We start from the raw sequence: 9,085 nt of genomic DNA, 5'->3' as shown, positions 1-9,085 counted from the left end.
TTTTCTGCAAATCCAGACATGAAAGTTCCACCCGGACATGAGCGTTGACCAGGTCCAGTTCTCATTAGTGAAAAGATCTTGTCCAGAGCACTTAAAGACCAGTTTACTAGTTCCATGTTGTTTTACAGGCTAGAATCAGTACTTATTTCAGCAATCAGGATGGTCAGACTGGTAGTTGTTTTTCAAAGACCTAACAGCTCCCAAGTCGTTGAGCAAAGATATCAGGTTCAGCTGTGTATGTATTGTTTTTATGTTGTGTGTTTTTTTAGGAACACCAAGCCTTGTTTACAGTTCAGGGTTTTCACCCTTATTTTGACCTTGAATGCAAATCGATTTTCATCAGTGTATCCGTTAAATATAAATTATTTATACTTTTTTTTTTTTTTTTTTTTTTTAACCAGCCAATGTCTCTGTGTTGGTTACTCCAAAATCCCAAAAGTTATTCCATTGTTGTACACCAGTACAGGAAATCGATAATAATTTTAGTGTTGTTCTGATATAACTTTGTACGAATACATGTTTCTCTTACCTACAATTAATAGATAAAATAATGAACTATAGTATATGTATTTGAGGTGAACAGGGTTGTCAGTGTGACCACATGGCACATTGTTGGAGCACAACAGCCTGCTGTGCGAGTTTGAGCCTTAGGCAGTCAGCAGGAATGTGTCAGCCAAGTGATGAATGAAGCCAAGGCCACATAGCCCTGAGGATGAGCATCACCATGGGTTCACCTGCCTCTGGGTGCATTTGTTCCTGCTGCCAAGGCTGGTTTAATGCTGTAGCTTTACAGAAATCAAGTGTTTCCTTTGTTAACCAATGAGGAGGGCCAAATTGGTCTGAAATAATTTTTGTTCTTGCTTGACAATTTTACCTTAAAATCGGATCCTCAACTCTGCCAATTAAATCTAATACTGTAATTGTGTTCATTGTAAATAATTTCTGACTTCTGACAAATTAATGCTGCTATAAGCCATAAAATACCACCCCATTGACTCCTATGGAGGCTAGCGTAGATAGGAGAACACTGATGACAAAATGACTTGGCCCAGCTTAGCTCAGGTGGTACAGTTATTGCCTCTTAAATCAATTCTAAGATCGCGAAATCCACATTTTAAATTATGTATTACAATTGGCAACTGAATGAAACATGTACTCACCATTAGCTGTGAAAAGCAACAAGCACTCCAGATTAAAATTACCATTCGTTGCCACAAAATACGACCCCTCACAGCATGTTGCATGACAGCTGTCACAACGGTGAGAGGAGGAACACCACACTAGTTCTGAATGTCTACGCCATTGGGTTCATAAGTTGTGGTCAAAACAGAGTGTGTCCTCCAGAAATGAGTGGGATGGGTGCAGTACCACATGTCTCTAGCAGAGGGACACAGCCTGGATGATTGATGTATTTGGGTTTCGGTCAGTTTGTAATTTTCTTTTTTCTTTTTTTCTTTTCTTTTTTAACTCTTTGACCGCCATAAACGTTATATAACGTTTAGTAAAAACCTACGGAGGGGCGCCGAGGACGTTAACTCTTTGACTGCCATAAACGTTATAAAACGTTTAGCATAAACCTAGGGAAGGGCGCCGAGGACGTTAAAAGACGTCCCCTATGTTTTTTTTTTTTTTTTTCAAAAACGGGTGCAGGAAAGCCTTGGGCAGCTGTGCTGAAAGTATCAGGCAGATCTGATTAGTCAAAGACTCGTTTTGGCCCCTAGAGGGCAGCGATGACTCTCTTTGCACAAGGTTGGATGGGCCGCCCACCGTGGGCGTCAGTAGAAGACGTGAGGTGGAGCTAGAGTGTTGAGGAGACAATGGCTGATCCAAGCCACAATGGCTTGACCAAGCAACCGGTTACAAGCAGCTCAGCTTGAGCATTTTTTTCAAAGACGGAAAGCATCAATCAATACTAAAAAGCGCATTGATGTCAACGATGATGATGACAACGAGCTCTACGCCAAAGTTGGAAGCTTTGGCGTGACTGTTATGAACACGTAGTAAGCCTCACCGGTAAGCGCGGCTAGCGCGGCTAGCGCTGCTAAGGCCGGAAAACGCGCACAATAGCCGGCCGGGTACTTCTACACAATCGGACATTCGATCGGGCGATGGAGAGTTGGCATCGACCAATGCAGATTGATGATGATGATGAGGAGGACTCCGAGCTCTACGCCAAAGTTGGAAGCTTTGGCGTGACTGTTATGAACACGTAGTAAGCCTCACCGGCTTAGCGCGGCTAGCGCTGCTAAGGCCGGAAAACGCGGAGCTGCACAAGCGGACATTCGATCGGACAATGAAGAGTACCCCGAGTCCAATGCATATCCATCGGAGGAGCGGGTACAGTCTGATCACGGAGAAGACACTGTTTCTGGACTACGATGCCACCATGAATGGAGTGGATAAAATGGATCAGAACATCTACCACCCGGTATAGCAACTGAAGGACGCGAGGAAGCGAGACGTAACACCACCGTAACGTAACCGTAGCATGATCCTGATATTAGACTTGATGACACACTGCAGTATATACTTGCTATTCCCCGGAAAAAAACGGCCTGCAAAGTGAGAAAGAAAGTGGCGCACGCGAAGAGGCAATCTGTTGTGCAAATGCTGTTGCGTCTCTTTGCACGCAGGAGAGTGTTACAAAAAGAAAAACTGTCGTTGAAACATCCACATATTTGTAAATAGCACCACAGTTGCACACATTTGTAAATAGTTTGCCAAATTGTTGTCAAATTGTTACACTGTTGAATGTAAATAAACGTATTTTGCTATCAAAAAACACTTTTTCATTCTTGGTGGTAGTGTTTTATAGAAGTAAAGCACTATTTAGGTGTTTGTGGCATCATTCATGGACAAAAAGAAGTGTCAAATTCACTAGAATGCATGAAATAATATCGTTTCACTAAAAGCTTGATTTCTCCGTATTTTGGTCCAACACAGGCGAAATTGGGTCAAACTAACCATTTTCTATTGTTGATTACTAAAGAACGGAATAAGGTAGAAACAAACTCTTTTTTTCTGATGAAAGATGAAAGTCCAATCTTTCATTTGATAGTACGTGTGTTTCCATAGTCCAAACAGAACATTTTCTGTGGACCTTGAAAATCAGTCAAAATGCTTAAATCGGCTGGCACTGGCGGCATCCCTTTTCTGAAAACGTCTGGCAGTCAAAGAGTTAAAAGACGTTCACTATGTTTTTTTTTTTTTGTTTTTTTTTTGGGAAACTGGTGGAGGAAAGTCTTGGGCAGCTGTGCTGAAAGTATCAAGCAGATCTAGTTAGTATAATGACTCGTTTTGGCCCCTAGATGGCAGCGATGACTCTCTTTGGACAAGATTGGGTGGGCCGCCCACCGTGGGCGTCAGTAGAAGACGTGAGGCGGAGCTAGTGTTGAGGGGACAATGGCTGATGATGCAACAATGGCTGATGAAGCAACAATGGCGACCGGTTGCAAGCAGCTCACGCTTGAGCATTTTTTTCAAAGACGGAAAGCATCGATCAATACTAAAAAGCGCATTGATGTCGACGATGATGATGACTCAGAGCTTGACGCCAAAGTTGGAAGCCTTGACGCGACCGTTATGATCACGTAGTAAGCCTCACCGGCTAGCGCTGCTAACGCCGGAAAACGCGGAGCTGCTCAAGCGGACATTCGATCTGGCGATGGATGCATATTCATCGGAGGAGCGGGTACAGTCTGATCACGGAGAAGACACTGGTTCTGGACTACGATGCCACCATGAATGGAGTGGATAAGATGGATCAGAACATCTCTTACCACCCGGTATAGGAACCGAAGGACATGAGGAAGCCAGACGTAACACCACCGTAACGTAACCGTAGCATGATCCTGAAAGTAGACTTGATGGCAACACACACTGCAGTATATACTTTCTATTCCCCGGAAAAAACGGCCGGCAAGAAAGTGTAGCTTCTGCACGCGAAGAGGCAATCGCAGTGAAACTAATCTGTTGTGCAAATCCTGTTGCGTCTCCTTGCACGCAGGGGAGTGTTACACAAAAAGAAAAACTGTCGTTGAAACATCCACATAATTGTAAATAGTACCACAGTTGCACACATTTGTAAATAGTTTGTCAAATTGTTACACTGTTGAATGTAAATAAACGTATTTTGCTATCAAAAAACACTTTTTCATTCTTGGTGGTAGTGTTTTATAGAAGTAAAGCACTATTTAGGTGTTTGTGGCATCATTCATGGACAAAAAGTGCAAAATTCACTAGAGTGCATGAAATAATATCGTTTCACTAAAAGCTTGATTTCTCTGTATTTTGGTCCAAAACAAGCGCATTTGGATGAAACTAACCATTTTCTATTGTTGATTACTAAAGAACGGAATAAGGTAGAAACAAACTTTTTTTTTTTCTGATGAAAGATGAAAGTTCAATCTTTTATTTGGTAGTATGTGTGTTTCCATAGTCCAAACAGAAAATTTTCTGTGGACCTTGAAAGATCAGTCAAAATGCTTAAATCGGCTGGCACTAGTGATGGGAATTCCGGCTCTTTTTAGGGAACCGGTTCTTTTGGTTCGGCTCACTAAAAAGAGACTCTTTCGGCTCCCAAATGGCTCTTTCGATTTTTTGTCGCTTAAATAAATATATTACCAACAACAACTTAAAACTATGCGCAATATGAATTACTAATGTGAAAAAATTGCGAAAAAAAGTGACATGTAACTGACAAGTAGGATGTGGTGGTTCTGGAAGTCCAGCTGTCCGTTGTTAGACAAACTGCTGTGGCTTTTTTAACCCTCTCTTGCAGTGAAGCACGTTCTCCGTCATACAGGCCTGGGATGATTTTTGGGGAGAGTGTTTTCCTACTTGGAAGTGCATACATTGGATTGAGTGAATGAATAAACCTTCTGAATCTTTGTCCTCTACAACTGAAAATGGTTGGAAATCACATGCAATCATTTTAGCCAGTTCTTCATCAATTGCCTTTTGTCTTGCTGGAGTCATTGACTTTTACAAAAATTGGCCCAGAGAGCTCTGGGTTGTAATTTTCCATTGTGGTGGTGCACTGGATGATGCTGAAGACACTGCAGCCGCAGCAGCAACAGTTGCAGTAGCACCTTCATTATCAGGTTCATTTATTTGCCTTTTTTCCTCCAATTGAACTAAAGGATGAGTAGTTCTCAATGAGAACATGAGAACTTCTCATGTGCCGATGTAAATTGTTTGTAGAGCCTCCCCGATATGAAATTTTAGTCTTGCAGACTTTACACCCTGCCTTAGTTTTGTCAGTTGTTGTATTGAAATGTGTCCATATATTGCTGCATTTTCTCTTGTCACTCGTTTTTTTTACCTTTCCGTTTATACAAGCGCTCGTCTCCTCCCTCCCGTTCGCGTTGAGTGTGTGTGACTGCTTGCAGCGTGCTGTCATGTGCCCCTCCCCCCTCAGACACAGAGACGTCACACACACACATACTCACTAATCAAATGTGGCTTTAGAGAGAAAAAAAAGAGAGAGAGGAGAAAAAAAAAGCGGCTCCCGTCGTTCACCTCAAAGATCCGGCTCTCAGAGCCGGTTCGTTCGCGACCGACACATCACTAGCTGGCACTCACAGCATCCCTTTTCTGAAAACGTCTGGCAGTCAGAGTTAAAGAGCTCAGTATTGTTCATTCGGTAATGTCATCATCATTGCGCTTTTTTTTAAAAAATTGTTTTTTTATTTTTATATATATATATATATATATATATTTTTTTTTTGTATGTGCGTGCGTGTATTTGTTAGCTCACCAAAAACCTATTAGAAAAAATCCCATACCGTTCACCTCAAGAGACCGAATTTTCAATTATTTAGATGGTTGATAGGGGTCTTGAAAGGAACCCTGAGGTTTGCTCTATATTTATTTGGTTGTTACTAACATAACTATGAGATACATTTTTCACAAATAATTTCCAGTTTGATACATTTTGTAGAAACTTTATTTGGACATGCGCCGCCATTGTTATTTACGTCGCAACGTATTCAGTGCGTAGTGACGTAGAATGGCAGCGGCTCTCTGCGGAGCAATGTGAAACGCCTAAGAAAAAGCAAGGTAAGCCTCAAAGCGTTCCTAAAGCGACAATCAAAACCCTTGAATGCGTCTGGTGAATGACGAGAACATGGCGGCGCATGTTGTTTCTTTAGGAATGCTAGGAGGCTTTTGCTTTCTCTATAGGTGTTTCACGTTGCTCTGCAGAGAGCCAGCCACCATTCTACGTCACTACCCACTAAATGTGTTGCGACGTGTATAACAATGGCGGCGTCCGTCCAAATGCATGGATAGTTGGATGACAAGGAAATTGTCATGTAATCATCTATGAGAAAAATCTGAGTCAATAGGTCAACAACAAATGGCTAACCCTCCTCGAGACATTTGTGCCAGACACGGCTCCATTCACCAATGTTGAAGTGGACTTCTTCCATTCCAAGTAAAATGTGGATTTGTGGATGAACTACTTTTAAAAGTTGTTCATCAGGTGAGGATCCTCCGTTCAAAACGACATACAGTACTTCATTTGAGTTGTGAAGCAAGTTCCATTGTCAGATACTAGCATTTTCGGTATTCCGAAAATACTGAAACTTTGTCAGAATTTTTCAATAGTGACTTGGGAGATGCATGTTTTGTTGGGTAAACATCCAGCTACTTTGAATGTGCATCCACAATTACAAGAAACATTTCTCCTAAGAATGGTCCTGCGTAGTCCACATGAATCCTTGACCAAGGTGATTTAGAACATTCTCATGAATGTAAAGGTGCAGTTGCTTTTTGATGTGCCTGACATTCCGGACGTGCCTGAACAGTTCTCCCAACATTTTGATCCATTCCTGACCACCACATGTATGACCTGGCCAGTCCTTACATTTTTGTTATTCCTGTGTGAGACTTGTGCCTTTGGAGGATTTCACTAGGCTTTGGGTTGATGTGGATCTTCAGCAACATCATCAGCTTTGTATAAGTCTTCTCTTTTGGTTTACTTGGGCTGAGGAGGTTCAGGATTAAACTGTGTGTAGATGCGCCGACCACACTGAGGAGGATAGCTCTCTGCTTATCCCCGTCCTCAATCTCATTAGCCTAAAAAACTTGATCCATTATTTCACAGTATTCTTCCCAGCTTTGACTTTTAGCATCAATCGCCGCCAGAGTGCCAATGGTCGCCAACTTTTCTCATACTTTCCACAATACTCTCCCCCCTTTCCAATGTCTCTTCGTCCGTCAAGCCTCATCCTTTCTTCTCCAATCTCACTTGTCCTTGTCGCCAAAAAGATGTTGCGTAGTGGCCGAATAACTTAACACAACATCTCAAGTTGTAGTTCCAAAAATTTACTTAAGCACGCAAACACCTGCTGCGGTACAATTAGTTCTCTTATTCACTTCTGTTCTACATGGTAACATAAAGCGAGTTCACCCTCTACTGGGGAACCTAATATTACAATGACATATTTAACACATTCACGCTCAGTATACCACATATTACAAAGGTCGTGCCACGCCTTACATAAGGCTGGCATGTTTCGCCACCATCTCTGTTACGGATAGCCATGGAGAAGAACTTGACTCTCCCTAACCCACATAGAGAGTTGACTAAACTTTTTTTTTTTTTTTACCTCAATATTAGGCTGACTGTTTTTCCATTACCATAGCAAACTGGAAGGGGCTCAGAGCTGATCCTTGATGTAGTCTCATCTCCACTTTGAACTCCTTCGCCACACCTACAGCACACCTCACCACTGTCTTACAGTCCTCATACATGTCCTGCACCACTTGAACATACTTCTCCGCCACTCCAGACCTCCTCATACAAAACCACAGTTCGTCTCTGGGCACCCTGTCATAAGCTTTCTCCAGATCTACAAAGACACTTTGCAGCGCCTTCTGACCTTCTCTATCAACATCCTCAAAGCAAATACTGCTTCTGTGGTACTCTTTTTTTTTTTTTTTCTTTCTTTTTTTTTCTTTTTTTTTAAATTATATATGAAACCATACTGCTGCTCACAAATGTTCACCTCTGCCCTCTAGCTTCAAATACTCTTTCCCATAGCTTCATTATGTGGCTCATCAGCTTTATTCCTCTGTTGTTGCCACAACTCTCCACGTCTCCCTTGTTCTTAAAAATGGGCACCAGCACACTTCTCCACTCCTCAGGCATCTTCTCACTATCTAAGATTCTGTTGAACAACCCAGTCAGAAATTCTACCACTACCTCTCCTAGACACTTCCATACCTCCACAGGTATATCACACCGAGTGCCTTTTCACTCTTCATCCTCTTCAATGACCTTCCTCTTTATTAATCTTTGCTACTTCCTGGTCCACAACAGTCACCTCTTCTGTTATTCGTTCTCACTCATCAACTTTTCAAAGTACTCTCTTCCCATCCACTACTGGCATCTGTCAAAACACTTCCATTCCTATCCTTTATTACCCTAACCCAGGGGTGGGCAAACTTTTTGACTTGCGGGCCACAATTGGTTTGAAATTTTGACAGATGGGCCGGACCAGGAGCATTTGGACCTCATAGCACAGTAAACACACACAGATAAATGTACAACCCGATTTACTTATAGTGTGCACTAAGGACTGCGTTTTTCAAATGTGCAAAATCCACTTATTTAAAACAGCTTTTCCAATAGCTTCATTTTTATTGTTTTAGCTCAACTTTTGCTGCGTTTTTATGCTTTGTAAAGTGACCTTGGGTGCTCTGAAATGTGCTGTTTTTAAATGAAATGTATTATTATTATAAAATAGCCCTAATCCAGGTAGTACGTTTGCCTCAATGAATATGCAAGATGCGGTATTTACACACTATTTGGCAAAGTGGGAGGAGAAATGTAAATAGATTATAATAGCACATACACTGTGATCTGTCAAACCTGGTGATTGCATCTATTTTTAATAGATTTCAATTCAAGGCGTAAAGTTAAAGAAATCAAGATTTATTGAAAAAAGATGATCACTTTCAACATTCAAAACATATTATTACTCAACGAAATACTCAGTCAATCATTTCTGCTCCACTGCTGTGCATAAAGGCACACTTAATTAAAAGACGCACTTTCAAACTTTTTTTTCATAACAGA

Source organism: Leptonotus elevatus, chromosome 1, assembly GCF_054856555.1.
Source record: "Leptonotus elevatus isolate MCC_2025b chromosome 1, RoL_Lele_1.0, whole genome shotgun sequence".
Taxonomy (NCBI): domain Eukaryota; kingdom Metazoa; phylum Chordata; class Actinopteri; order Syngnathiformes; family Syngnathidae; genus Leptonotus; species Leptonotus elevatus.
Note: the sequence above shows the minus strand (reverse complement) of the source record.